The sequence below is a fragment of the Saccopteryx bilineata genome, chromosome 6, assembly GCF_036850765.1.
Source record: "Saccopteryx bilineata isolate mSacBil1 chromosome 6, mSacBil1_pri_phased_curated, whole genome shotgun sequence".
Lineage (NCBI taxonomy): Eukaryota > Metazoa > Chordata > Mammalia > Chiroptera > Emballonuridae > Saccopteryx > Saccopteryx bilineata.
This window is the reverse complement of record NC_089495.1, coordinates 9,646,027-9,661,472: the sequence shown is the minus strand read 5'-3', so window position 1 is coordinate 9,661,472 and position 15,446 is coordinate 9,646,027. Positions and strand designations below refer to the sequence as shown.

The following is a 15,446-nucleotide window of genomic DNA, read 5'->3' as shown; positions in this document are numbered from 1 at the left end:
ATAACAGGTTGTTAATAAGCTACCCAGGATTCCACTACCCCAACTACCTCTGCACGCTGTAAGTCACAGACCCAAGCATACACCCCTCTATCCCTGCAGCAACATCTGGAATTCCAACCACTGCATTGCCCTGTTATTTTCCTCAGCACACAAATTCACAATGATGACCCAAGTTTTTCGGAACGTCCCTGACCTGGCGCGGAGTTTTCCTGGGAGCAGCGGTACCCACCCACACAACACAAACTAGAGGGCACGCGCAGTAGGCAGTTAGACAGTCACCGGCAGAGTGAGGACGGCCGGCCAGGTACAGAATGTCACCAAACCAAGGACAGCAGGCCAGGCTTCAGCTGTGTTTCAGCTCCAGGTCAAGAAGAGCAGCAAAACCGAACGAGTGACCCTGTGGCTGACCTCAGGACCCGCTACAGTGACTAATGACTTCCTGTGCAGGTGTGCAGCAGTCAGTGAGAGCAGGCCCCTGAGGTGATACACTGGGAGCTGATAAATATGCTGCTGGACCCTCCTCTGGGACTTCTCTTGGGGTCTTTAGCCTTCAAAGCCCTTAGGTCTGAGCGCCCAGTGCTGTCTCCCTCCCTGGAGCATATCCATGCTTCCCCCCCATAATGCCTGAGGGCTATGCTTAGCACCCCCCCATGTTTGATAACGCTATAGCGCTTCCTAAGGGGCCTATAGCCAAAACGGGACCTTACATATCCTCACATTCCCTTGCTTTGCTTGTGCTGTTGATCTGTCTCAGAACAAAGAATAGAAAATATTCTGTGCGAATGGATTTGAAGAATTAACATTGTTATAATGTCCACATTACCCAAATCAACCTACAGATTCAATGCAATCCTTAACAAAATCCTAATAGCAGCCTTGGCTGGTTAGCTCAGTGGTAGAGCATCAGCCTGGTGTGTGGATGTCTGGGTTTGACTTCCAGTCAGGACACACAGGAGAAGAGACCATCTGCTTCTCCACCCCTCTCCCTCTCTCTTCTCTGTCTGTCTCTCTTCCGGTCCCACAGCCATGCCTCCATTGGTTCGAGCACAGCAGCCCCAGGTGCTGAGGATGGCTCAGTGGAGCCCCTACCCCAAGTGCTAAAATAGCTCAATTGTGAGCATGGCCTCAGATGGGCAGAGCTTCGGCTCCAGACCGGGGGTGCTGGGTAGATCGCAGTCAGGGTGCATGTGGCAGTCTATCTCTCTATCCCTTCTCTTATTTGGAAAATTAGAAAAGAAAATTTTCAATAGCATTTTCCCCAGAACTGGAACAAAAAAGAAAATCCTAAAATTCATATGACACCACAAAAGATCTCAAATAAGAAAAAAGAACAAAACCGGAGGTATCAAAATCCTTGATTTCACACTGTATTACAAGGAGATAATTAGCAAAACAGTAGAGTGCTGGCGGAAATACACACAGACCAATGGACCGTAGTTGAGAATCCAGAAAGAAACGAAGACATCTGTAGACAACTAACTTACAGCAAAGGAGCCAAGAACAGAGAACAGAGAAAGGAAAGTATTTTTAATAAATGGTGTTGGGAAAGCTGGTCAGCTGAAAATAAAAAAAAATGACATTGTTAGTTAGGTACCTAAGTATTAGTAAGGAAGGGAAGCAGAGGGGATCAGACGTTGAGCATGATAAACTGGGGAACAGGGAATCATATAGGAAGCTCAGTAGAGCTGGGGGCTTCAGTGGGATGTTACAGCATTCCATTGGCGAGGAGGCTATATTCCCTAGCCAATTAGGAAGAGTCTCCCCAGGGTACAAAGGGTTCATCTCAGTGCATCTGCACTTCCACTTTAAGTGATTTGCCCTGAAAGCCAAGATGGCAGCCATACAGGCCTGTCGGTCTAGCCTAGAATAAGAATCTGATTGGTTAGTGGGAGGGACCAACACAAGCCTGCAAAAGATTAAGAAACTAACTGGGTAGTTTAAAGACTATGATCCAGGCTAACAAGCCAGCCTCCTCTTCTCAGGCTTGGAAACACGCACCCCCAACCCCCATCTGTCGGCATGCTCTCCAAGCTGCCACACAGCCCCACTGGTTGCCTCGGGCCCAGAAGCAGCATGAGCTCCAAATTCTAGGCTCTGAGTGTGGCCTGGATACAGCAACACAGAGCTTGGTCCAGACTGAGCTTGGGTATGGACGGCACAAGAGTATCCGCACACTGGCCTTCGCGTCGCGCCTGATGGACTCGAGACTGGACATTTTCCGTGGCAGATTGGGCAGAGATGAGGCTCTGGGAACCTGTGGATGGCCTGCCATTTCTACCCTAAACAAATCTTACCCGGAGAGCCTCAGACCTCACATACGTGAGCACTTAGCATTGCTTTCCTGTGACTCCATAAAGGAACACCATTTCCACCGGCGATACGAACAGGCCACTGTCTTATAGCATACACAAATGTTAACAGAAAGTGGATTACAGACTCAGATGGAAGACACGCCATCATAAAACGCTTCAGAGAAAACATTGGTACTAGGCATGGATTTGACTCCCAACAGCTAGGGAAACAAAAATAAAAACAGGCCCTGGCCGGTTGGCTCAGCGGTAGAGCGTCGGCCTTGCGTGCAGGGGACCCGGGTTCAATTCCCGGCCAGGGCACACAGGAGAAGCGCCCATTTGCTTCTCCACCCCCCCTTCCTCTCTGTCTCTCTCTTCCCCTCCCGCAGCCAAGGCTCCATTGCAGCAAAGTTGGCCCGGGCACTGAGGATGGCTCCATGGCTTCTGCCCCAGGCGCTAGAGTGGCTCTGGTAGCAGTAGAGCGACACCCTGGAGGGGCAGAGCATCGCCCTCTGGTGGGTAGAGCATCGCCCCTGGTGGGCGTTCTGGGTGAATCCGGGTTGGGCGCATGTGGGAGTCTGTCTGTCTCTCCCCGTTTCCAGCTTCAGAAAAATACAAAAAAAAAATTAAAAAAAAAAATAAATTAATTAAAACAAAGTAGGCTACATGGAACTAAAATGTTTCTGCACACCAAAGAAAACCGTCAACAAAACAAAAAGGCAACCAATCAAATGGGAGAAGATATCTATCTGTAAATGATATTTCTTGTAAGGGGTTTATATCCAATATATAAAGACCTCGTCAAATTGACAACCCAATTAAAAAACGAACAGATGATCTAAGTAGACATTTTTCCATGGAAGACATACAAATGCCCCTCCAGGCACATAAGAAGATGCTTAACTTCACTAATTATTAGGGGAATGCACATCTAAACCACTAGGAGATAGCTCCTCACATTTGTTAGAATGGCTGTTATATATATATATAAAAAAATAGCATATGCTGAAGAGAATACAGGGAACAGATCACCCTTGGCCACTGTCGGTGGGATTGTAAATTGGTGCAGCTACTAGAAAAGACAGTATGGAGGTTCCCCAAAATCTTAAGAAAGAGCTCCCATATGACCCCACTATTCCACTCCTGTGTGTTTGTCTTAAGATATGAAAATCCTCATCTGAAAAGACATATCAACCTCCTTGTTCAATACAGCATTATCAACAATAGCCAAGCTATGGAAACAACCTAAGTGTCCATCAACTGGCAGGTAGATAAAGATGTCAGAGAGAAATCATGAAGTTCTATTTATCCCTAAAAAAAGATGAAATACTGACATTTGTGACAGTATGCCTGGACCTTGAGCGTCTTATGCTAAGTTGAAATAAGATGGAAAAGAGCAGGAATTACATGATTTTACTCAAATGTGGAATATGAAACGAACCGCAGAAACTCACAGATTCAGACAACAGATCGGCGGGCACCAGAAGACAAGGGTTTGGGGGGAAGGCGACATAGGTAAAGGGTATCAACTGTATGGTGATAGAAATGGGACTTTTGGTGGTGAGTACCCTATAACCCAATATAGATATTGAATTATCATGTTGCACACCTGAAACTTACATAACATTATAAGTCAATGCTGTGTTACCTGAGTCTGTGAGGCACTTTCCACTGTAGGGTAAATAGGAGACGATTTCTCTCTCACTTTATATATATATATTTGTGCCTAGAAGAGCATGCATATGGAAAGAGGAATATTCTGACACACTAAAAACTATACTGGATCCTCAGCAATTAGAAAATTATATTTCCAAGTAGCTCCTGAATGTGAAAACTGAAGGAAGAGAGATTGTTAAAAATAAAAAAATAAAAAATAACCCCCCCCCAAAAAAAAAAAAACAAGGGTAGTGCACCTTTTTCCAAGAACTGTTAATTTGAAAGTAAATTGAGTGGATCTTTGTTTCAAACCTCCTCTGCCTTATTTGAAGGGAGGAAGAAGCTTGTCAATAATAAAACTGAACTTATAAGTGTCTTTCCATCACAGGGAAAACTCTGCCGGGAATGAGCGCCGCTTTCTCCCTATGAAAGAGCAAATTTTCCTGTTTTTATATATTTAGCATGGAAAAAAAAATTTAGGGAAAATACAATTCAGTGTCCTCAGAAAACAAAGGCTCTACTGCAGAAAATAAATAAAATATAATGTTCTTCTCCCCCCCCACCAACCACCTCACCTAAATAATATAATGTGTTATTCTGCAAACAAGAAGTGATTGGGTAGGAACCGCACTCTTAATTTACTTGTGGGTGCTCAGCTCTCTGTGATGATTGAGTTAGTGAGGCCGTCCAGCATCCACAGGGTTTCCCTGGGACTTCAGCTCTAGGCTTTGCATTCAGTGCTGAGAACTCCATTTTCACCCACCATGACAGCTGCATAGCAATTCAGCTTGAAGCAAAGTGGAACTATTATCCCAATACTTAGTTCTGTTACTCAGAGGTTAAGCTGTTCTATCGTTATTATCTGTTTATAAAGGATGTAACACCTCCTTCAGGGCTGCAAACTGTGGCTTATTTCTGAAGAAGACACTTGACTTTTCCAGTAATAACTGGAGTGGAGGTGATGCTTACATTTCTATTCATTTCTTTTCGTTGCTGGTGATGCTTGCTGGCTGCTAGCTGCAGCTGAGTTCTCCTTCTGCCAAAACTCCTTGCACATCCTCTGGTAAGCCCCTACCCTGGGACCCGCCCTCTCTCTCATGTGCACCTGGGCGAACTTTCAGGCTCAGTACACACTCCTCTTCTTCTTCTTCTCCTTCAACAACACCAACACCTCCTCCTCCTCCTCCTCCTCCTCCTTCTCCTCCTCCTCCTCCTCCTTCCTCTTCTTCTTCTTCTTCTTCTTCTTCTTCTTCTTCTTCTTCTTCTTCTTCTTTCTTCTTTCTTCTTCTCCTTCTCCTTCTCCTTCTCCTCCTTCTCCTTCTTCTTCTTCCTTCTTCCTTCTTCCTTCTTTCTTCTTTCTTCTTTCTTCCTCTTCTTCCTCTTCTTCTTTTCTTCAAGAAACAAAACAAAATACTTTTTTTCCTTCTTGTTTGCTTCTTGTTTATTCTCTGCCCTTTAACTGAAAGTTCTCTGATGAAGTTCCACGGAAGGCTTTGCACTGTGAATTACTTTGAGCCATATTGACTATTGCAGAATATAGCTCCTTTTTTCGAAAGCAGGGGTTGTCAAACATTTTCTATAAATGGCCACAGATATATAGTAAATATTTTAGGATTTCCAGCCTAGATGGTTACAGCCATTGGTGTCTGCTGTTTGTAGCCATGAACCATATGTAAATGAATGAATGTGGCTCTGTTTCAAAAGGAAATAATAATAAAAAAAAACACAAAAGAAAGGATACTAAAATGTGAATTTCATATCAGTTTCACAGGTCACAAAATATTCCTTTTCCCCCAATCACTTACAAATGTAAAAACTCTTCTTAGTGTGCAGGTCATAAGAAAACAGGCGCTGCTTGTGGTTGGCCTATGGGCCCTCATTTGCAAACCGCTACTCTGAGCTACAGTGTTTGAAAGTCTGGATCATTCAAATTTTATGTCAAAAATTTTGTAACCAGCCCTGGCTGGTTGGCTCAGTGGTAGAGCGTCGGCCTGGTGTGCAGAAGTCCCGGGTTCGATTCCCGACCAGGGCACACAGGAGAAGAGCCCATCAGCTTCTCCACCCCTCCCCCTCTCCTTCCTCTCTGTCTCTCTCTTCCCCTCCCGCAGCCGAGGCTCCATTGGAGCAAAGATGGCCTGGGCGCTGGGGATGGCTCCTTGGCCTCTGCCCCAGGAGCTAGAGTGGCTCTGGTCGCAACAGAGTGACGCCCCGGAGGGGCAGAGCATCGCCCCCTGGTGGGCAGAGCGTCGCCCCCTGGTGGGCGTGCTGGGTGGATCCGGATCGGGCGCATGCGGGAGTCTGTCTCTCCCCGTTTCCAGCTTCAGAAAAATACAAAAAAAAAACAAAAAAATTTTTTTGAAACCAAGTTTTCTAGTAAAAACAAACAAACAACCCTGTTAGCATCACTAATATATATATATATTTTTCTATTTCAGAATGCAAGCAATCTATATTCTCCTTAAATATTTATAGGCGAATATCTTCGGAAGCATACCCTCCCGCTATATATGTTGAGGTCCTTTGTCTAAGCTCCTTTATTAACCAATAAATCTTACTTCTCTGCTTGAATCTTTTGAGTATATTTTTCCTAAGATAAAAAGAATCAATTCTGCATTGTGATCAATGCGAGAAACACGTCATGAGCGTGTGAATCTCCCACTGACTTCAAAGCTTCCTTGGATTAAATCCACGGAGTGAGAACCTGGAAGAACCCCAGGCCCTCAATCCAAACAGTCACATCGCTTCTGTAGACCCTGGAAAGGAGCCAGGAAAAAAAGCTAGAAATTAAGCTCTGTGTTACCATGCTAGCGTTAGAATTACAGAATTACTTTGTTTCGAGGTATCCATCTTTCAGGATGATCACTTGTATCTTTGCTATTCCTAAGGAAAGGGTGCCCTTAGAAATTAGTGCTTACCGCAATGAACTCTGCAACAAGGCAGACTTTGAATAAATTAATTAAATGGCTGAAGGTCATTTATAAAAGCAGTTTGAAGAGGCAATGCTCCCTTCCAAATTTTAATCGTGCATAAATACTTTCCCGTGACATTTCTTACACGTTTATTAGTATTTCCTAAACCCCTAAGAGCAAGTAAACATTGAGGTCGCTCAAAGATGGAAACCCAGCCCAGAGACCCTAAGACTCTCATTAAGGCGGACCCACCATTCAATGTCAGGCATTCCACTTTTCCCTCCATGCAATGCGTAAATAATACCTGACCCTGAGTAATACCAGCGACATTAATGACAGACCAATTGCATAGAAAAAAAAAAGAGAATAAAAGAAGTTAAAAAGGAAATGTTTAAAGGAAGGGAGAGACAAAAAGAAATACGTGTGCTGACTCTCCAGTTCCTGGGGTCCCGGAATGTGTCACAATTTGTCTTACCCTGTCTGCACGCATACCGCTTGTCTGCTAGGAATGCCGCCTCGTCCGCACCTGTAGATACGGAACCTCTACTCCATGCTCAGGGGAGTCCTGACGGACGTGACTGACCTCTCCAGGCAATAAAGCCCGCCCGCCTCCACACTCCCATACTGCACGGACATACAGAACATGATGTCCGTGATAACATGGTTGGAAAGAATATTTATATGTTGGACTCAAGGCTTATTGCAGACAAGGATCTTTTCCTGCTTACATTGGTATCGTGTCACCTAGAACAGATTCTGCCCACAAATGCTTCGGAAATGAGTGCAGGAAGTCAAGCAAGTGAAGCAGCCAAGAGAGCTGGGTCTGATAGAGTCCCACCCACTGCGACAGGTGCCACCCTGTAACCATTCCAGCGCCAGATTCTTCACAGCTGGGCAAGGGCAACCGGCATGGTTCAGCAAGGCAGAAACAAGGTATCATTAATGAAATAGCATAAGTTACAGAGTAACTGTCGGGTACGCTGCCTTGCCTATACTGATAGTTCACTTTCTTTCCAGGCTTCCGGTTGAGGATGAGGCCTCTGTAAGGAATGCATCGCTGTGGCAGTCCTCAGCAGGGCCCTCACACCCCATTCCCACCGCCCCAAATCCCCCTCCTGCCAGCAGTGCCAACTAACCCTTCCTGAACACTGACCGCTGCCTGCGAAGGAAGTTTGGAGTTCTGGGCAATGCTTTTCACTCCCCTCTCTCTGCTCTGGTTTGTCAGGAAGAAGGGAGTGCAGCAGTTTGTATAACTGTTTAGTAGGAAATTCATTTCCAATTACCCATCACCCACAAGTGCATTAGGAAGAGAGAAGATAAAACGCGACGCAGAGGGAGGAAGAAGTGCAGTTATCAAGGATGATTCATTCCTGCGTGGTACTAAGTATTGGCTTATCTTTTGCTCTCTCCTAAATTACATTTGCGAAAGCTGAGAAGCCTTTTTACATTTCAGTTGTTCTGGAAGCCGGCCTTCTCTACAAGTTAATGAGGATGGCAGAAATGGAACGATACATCTCTCAACGAAAATGGTCACAGAGATGTCAGCAGCCTGAATATTTAAAATGATTAAATGATGTTTTCATTTAAAAATAATGTTCAGACTTTAGTTATTTTAAACAAGATCATTGAATAATCTTACACCCTATCATGCTTAATATTAAACTGCAAAATAACCTCATGGCACATAGAACTAGGAAAATTTATTTCACTTTAATGTAGGAAAACCATTTTTAATGAGGGCTCTCACATTCTTCCATAATGATCCATTCATTACACAGTACAAAAACATAAACCCCAACAAAAATATCTTTGGCAGATCTAAAAATTGATTGTTCCTCTCTTCAAAGATGATTGAGAACGTTTGGAACAGGATCAGCATTATTTGTAGCTCCAGTATACATTCACTCCACCAAAGATGTCAGGTTTAAGAACTTTTTTGGTTTTAAAATCTGTATCTCGGGTTAATCTTTTTAAAATTTAAGTAGAAGCCTTCGACTAAATAATTCTGTACACATACACTGTAAAATAATTCCAAATAAAATTGAAAACTTGTGCCCAATTCATTATTTTCAACACATATATCAGTTGTACAATTCCTATTTCAGCTGTTGTTATATTTACATTATTGTGTCCAGTGAATCTTTATTTTAAAAAGTGCAGTCAGAGCAAATACCACTGTATGACCAGCTGCTGCTCTTTGATAATAAGCTGCATTTTGTTATATTAACACCCCTAACGAGAACAGATGGCATTTATCCCTCTTAACATTTTTAAAGTATTAATTACTTGACTTTAATTTTTGTTGTGTTGTACACTGGACACTTTTAAAGGTAACATGTTTGAGCTCAGAGTGAATATTCGCCACTCATTTATAGCAAGATCGTTAAATGGAATTCTGCTGTCGTTTTAATTAACTCATTTGGGATGCATCTAAATTCATCCTTATTGATGGTTGTTTTTGTAAAAAGTTCTCCAATAATGTTTTAACTTGCAAATGGGAAATGACATATCATACTTACTAGTAATTACAGAGTTGAAATGGTGGTGTCTGCTGTATTTTAAAAGCAAAGCTGTTCATGGCCTTAAGTATTATACACACATAAAATTGGCTCAGCTCTTAGATGTTTACCTTCCTATAATATAAAAAACAAATTATTTTCTTTCTCAACTATTTTTGGGATAGAATTTGGAGCAACTACTTTTAAGAAATTATTTCAAAGTTTAATGAAACTATTTTAAGCATGTTTATACACAAACTAATCAATGATTAATGACAGCTCACATTTAGTGCTAACATTTTGAGGCTAAATTCCCTACTTATATATAACAAACATCATAATTTTTATCCCCAGAATAAGATATAAATAAATTACTAATAAAACATTAAATATGAAATGTCAAGAATCGTTTTGAATTTAGGAAATCTCATTTTACCTATTCTTAGTCCAGAAAGTATAATGCTTGTAAACTAGTAAACTACTTTTTAATGGGTCTATAGAGAAAGATGTAACACTTAAAATTCATTCATTCACCCATCCATCTAATGTTAGGCATCCTTGGCACTAAGGATATAGTGGTGAATAAAATCTACAACATTTCTGTTCTCATGAAATTTGCATTAGGAGATAAGGTGGATTCTAACAGAATTTACAAGTAAATGAACAACATATACAGGTGATAATGCTTTGAAATATTTAAAATCAGGAAGTGCCAGCATTGTTGGTATTTTTTTAAAGATCTCACAATATCACAAATACACATTTAGTATCTCCTTACAGTTTATTGAGAAGAATCTTGGAGAACTAGCTAGATGTATATAAATTAAATAAATAATTTATTTCTTTTGAGAAACTTGTTGTTTTCTGAAAATGAATGATTTTGAAGGTATTTTTTGGAGATCAAATTTTTTTCTTTAAATCTTCCACTCAGCTTGAACCTTGAAGCACATTGACTAGTATCTGAAGACTTAGGCCTCCTTAGATAGTGTTTAATAAATAATTGTTTTCAAATGAATGAGTGAAAATTAATAGCCACTATCCAATAAAGAGATCAATGCATTCCAGAATTTTTGTGAAGGATTTTCTAGTTCCTTCAATACTCTTGCAAGATAGGTGCTACTGTTGATTTCATTACAAAGAGAACATTTGAATTATAAGAAGTTACATCAGTTTCTAAACATCTTCAAAGTGTGGCAGACTTGAGATTTAAACCCCACTTCTGTCTTATTTCCAGTTTTATACTACACCATTCACCTTGTATTATTTTATTAGTCCTTATTCTACTACTGATAAATAGGTGGATGGTTATAAATTCAAAAATAAGGATTTTTTTCTGCCAATGCTAGGAAAGTAAAAAAAAAAAAAAGGAAGATTATCATAAAACAAAAGGAAAAAAGAATAATCCAGAAGAAATTAAAGAATAAAATTCTTTAAGAAGACAAAAGGTAAAAAGTGGTGAGATACCATTATCCTTAGTTAAAGGCAGGCTCAAGAACCAACATCCAGATCTTCAAAGGGTCATAACTTTGAAACACAGAAAAAGAGCAAACAGTAAAGAAAGAAAGACAAGAAACGGGAATATAATTGTATTCACTTTGATATATTTCTATCACAGCACCCATGATGTGTGCATTTTTTTGGCAATAATCAATGAAATAATAGGCTTGATCATTAAAAGCCACATACTGCCTGGACTCCAACTGAGGGGTACGCTGCTGATGTCATGATGTCAAGTCCTGAGCTTGTCAAGAGCTTGATGGCATGTCAAATTCTGCACCAAGAAGAGATTAGGGGGCATCTGGTCTCAGTGGGTTGCATGCTACAATTATACCAGTCAGCGCACACTTTGTCAAAAAGGCAGCATAACTTACTAGAAAAAACAGGTAACCTGGAGCACAGAGATCAGAATTCCAGTGTGACAGCTGCCCTTATCTCAGTCATGGGACAGGACTGTCTATCTAGCTTGCTCAATAGATGAAAAGGTTGCACTAGATCATCTAGGGAATCTACTACTTTGCAAATACAAAAATCTATATTTGTGTATGTCTTTACGTGTATCCGTGACTATGAGTGTGTGCATGCATCTTCATTTAGTTGTTTTCTCAAAAAATGGAAAAAATGTTAAGATATTAAATGCAAAATAATTTTTCTTCCAATGCAATGAAGTGAGTTCTTGAGAGGAATTACAGCTGGCAAATGCACTTGGTTATAATTCTACTGTGCCTTGGAACAGGGTTTCATTTCAATCATAACGAAAGCTCATGAGGAATGCTGAAAAAATGAAGTGGATATAGACCAGAAACACCTGAAAAAGCTTATTAAAAGGGCCGATGCGCTGAAGGAAAGCAGAACATAATTGAGGAACCCCGAACGTACATTTTATGAGCACATTTGTTCCTACAGAGGCCATAAAGCAGGGAAGTGACCAACACAATTTCTTTATTTATGAAACATGAGAAGGACTCAAATACACACTGGGCTATTACTATCTAATTTAATGACCACTGTGGCAAATGTCATAGAAACAATTTAACAAGATCAAGTGAAGCATATTTCACATTTTGATTAAGGCAAATACAAGCTATTTCACAAAACTCATCACTTTTCCTGGAAAATGCCATTTCTGTACTTCCAGCACAAGATAATAACATCACAGGAACTCTCCCAGAAGTCTCTTTGACAATTTCAAACTTTGACGGAAATGTTGAACATTCTTTGACACCAGTCATTAACTAGAACATGCACATCCAATGTATATAGTATTAATTTAACCAGAGCTTGGGAACACGCAGATAATTTTTTCCTAAAAAGTTTCTGTTATATATAATAAGTCACCCTAAAACTAGCTTGACTATCAAGAAAAGTAATGTCTGCAGAACAGTTATATTGTTTTGAAATATTAAAATATTCATAGTTGTCTACAAACAAAATAAATGTAGTAGGATACATTCTATCTATATTCTATTTATATTATAAAGAGTGGAACTTTTTTATTTTTGTTTTCTACTTTGACTCAGAGAACAGATATTAAATATGTATATAGATATATATACATATATATATACTTGTAAAAGGACTTTTTACTATAATATATTACAAATAATTAATGTTTCCTACCCCAAACCCAATAAAAACTATCATCTAAAAAAAGTACATTGAAAGAGAAATTATATTGTCAATAAATAGCATATATATATAAATATATATATATATATATCAAGTTCACATGATCATACATTAAACATAAATAGCAAGGAATCTACTGACTCTGGCAATGGAAAGATATTTTTAAACAAAATAAGCATTTTCGGTTCTTAAGTCTATTACTAATAGTTTTAGTCTATTCATTCTCTTTGAAATAAAATTTTTCATAAAAATTTCTATTAATTTAAGTTCATGGCAACTTTTGACAACCTCAGAAAAGGAGTGCCAAAATAAAAGTGTTAAAACTTATTATTTTTATTTTTTAGTTAACCTGCAAAAAACAAAAACACATTAACAAAAACCCTCTAAGCTAATGTAGTTAATTGTCCCACAAAGAGTTTATAATGTGAGAAATATGACTATATTAAGATCTACCTAGAATGGATTTTATCCTTCTATTTCAAATAAAAAATAGTGCTTTTGATGGCTTTGAACTTTCCAGATAGGCAGTGTTGGTCCCATTCTTACGTCTTTACTGATAGTAAATGTTCCTTCCCTAGGAAGACTTTCCCAACCAAATGGAGACATTTAATTGCCTTTGCCTGGGAGAAATACCTTTTCTAAATAAATCTCTAAACTCAAAAGGCAATCAACTATGGTAGGCTCAATAATGGCCCTCTAATGTCCAAATTCTAATCCTGTGGTTCTCAAAGTGTGTGCCAGGGTGCACTGGTGCACCCTAGAAGATTTCCAGTTGTGCCCTATGGTATTCCAGAGAAATATGTGCCTGTTGGGGACCAAAACAAAACCAACAAGGTTTTGGGAGTTTAAATTTTTGGAGGACAGAGGTATGGGGAATTGGCTGTAAACTAACAGTCTGCCCAATCCCCCACCTCACTTGCCTGATTTGGTTACAAAAATCTGTTAAACTGTGGTGCTGGATTATTTACACTATCCCCCCCACCATGTTCCCCGGAAAGACTGGAAGCAAGTTTCTTCTATCCTTTGTTCGGTATAAAGTTAAGATGATATTATGGTGGGGTTTTTTTGCACTTGGTAAAATTCTTGGGTTGTCTTGGAAACGTGATCAGAGACCATTGATTTGCTAATGGCGTCACTTCACCCTATAAATAAAGCAAGATGCTGTTTTTGGGTGCACTTTTTTCTTGCCAGCAGCAATTACAAGGCCCTCCCGACCCCATATTTTCTTAATTCCACACTGTTTCCACTCAGTACCTGGAATTACTAGCTGTGCTGGTTCACAACATGTGGCCAGATATAAAAATAAATATAGTTACTCTATTATACCATTTCATTGTGGAAATACCACTCTTTTGTTAACACATCATTATTATATTTATTATTAATACATCATCATATTTTTTTTAGATAAATACAACCAAATAAAATGGATCAATTTCTCAAAAAGAAGTGTGATATTGAAGAATCCAATTCTGGAAGTGAGCAAAGGTGTAAATAAAATAGGACTTGAAGGCTGACAGGCAGAATTTAATTTATTGCATTTTTCAGCACTTAACACTGAACAATACAATTAGATTAGAAAACCATTCATGGAAGTTATAAGTGATTTTGGTTTAACAATAACAAAAGAAGAAGAACTGGCAGCTATATCCACTGATCATGGATTGATGATTAAACATAAAGAATTGTCTCTTGAAGCCTTTTGGATTTCTATAAAAGAAGAATATGTGGCGATATCTAAAAAAGCTTTGAACATTTTACTACAATTTTCAACATCCTATTTATGTGAATTAGGATTTTCTACCTTCAACACAATTAAGAGTAAAAAAAAAGAGGAATTCTTCAATGTATTGACAAGGAAATGAGAGTTTGCTTTTCAAATACATGCCCAAACATTGAAGAAATTGCTAGGACACATCAGGCTCATGTTTCTCATAAACACAAGAATGAAAAAACTTAACATATTTGCTCCGGACCTGCCAAATTTACTAATTCTTACTAAGAATATACCTATATCTTTATTATATGCAGCTTAAGTGTCTGTTTGTCCCCAATAGCTTATTGGTTGCTTGCGTAACTGTACTAGCCAATGGGGTGAAGTTGCTATGGCATTCAAATAGTCCCGCCTTCTAGTATGCCACCTCACAAATTGAGGTTAAAGATTGAAGCAATTATTATGCTGTTAAGAAATATTAACACCAGAAGGGGTCTTTGCAATGGTACAAGACTAGAGGTTCTCCAATTGAAAAATAATGTCATAATAGCTAAGTCTTTGACTGGCTCCTCTAAAGGTGAAATACATGTCATTCCAAGAATTGATTTGGCTGCATCTCAAACAGCGTTGCCGTTTCAATTGAGACGTAGACAATTTCCTGTAAAACTTGCCTTTGCTATGACCATCAATAAGTCTCAAGGCCAAACGCTTAAGCGTGTTGGCATTTCTTTACCTGAGCCTGCATTTGGACACGGTCAACTTTATGTTGCCTGTTCAAGAGTTCGTGAAAGAACGGAAGTAAAATTAAAAATAATTGATGGTCCTCTGCAAGGCGAGCTTAAAAATGATGGAAAGATCTACACAAGAAATGTTGTGTACAAAGAGATCTTTGACATGTGAAATAACATTTTATTATTTAAATCACCTTTATTTATTGAGCTAGCAGGTGGCTCTTAAGAAATGTACCACCAGTGGTTTCCTTCATTGCACTCTACTTTAAGCAATTAAGCAAGTAGAAGGGGAAAACCCCGTGGGGCAGTAAGCAAAGGGGCATGCTCACTGCCTGCCCTGGGTAATTCAGTCTGAATTAGCAGACACCTTTGCACAAATCATTTTAATTACAATTTATAATATCTAGAGCAGCGGTCATTTCGTATGACTGCTGGGCTTTCTAGTATATATAAAAAGATAACTTCTTTGTCATTTTTAAAAATTTTTAACCCCTTTTTTACAAATACAAAAAAGCATAACT

At 39.5% G+C, this 15,446-nt stretch overlaps 1 non-coding gene across 1 annotated transcript; it reads left to right on the top strand.

Annotated features, from left to right (window-relative positions):
• The first annotated feature begins 2,536 nt into the window (after positions 1–2,536).
• TRNAA-UGC (transfer RNA alanine (anticodon UGC)) lies at positions 2,537–2,612 on the top strand. The gene has a single exon. It is a non-coding gene; the product is annotated as a tRNA-Ala (tRNA).
• The last annotated feature ends 12,834 nt before the right edge of the window (positions 2,613–15,446 follow it).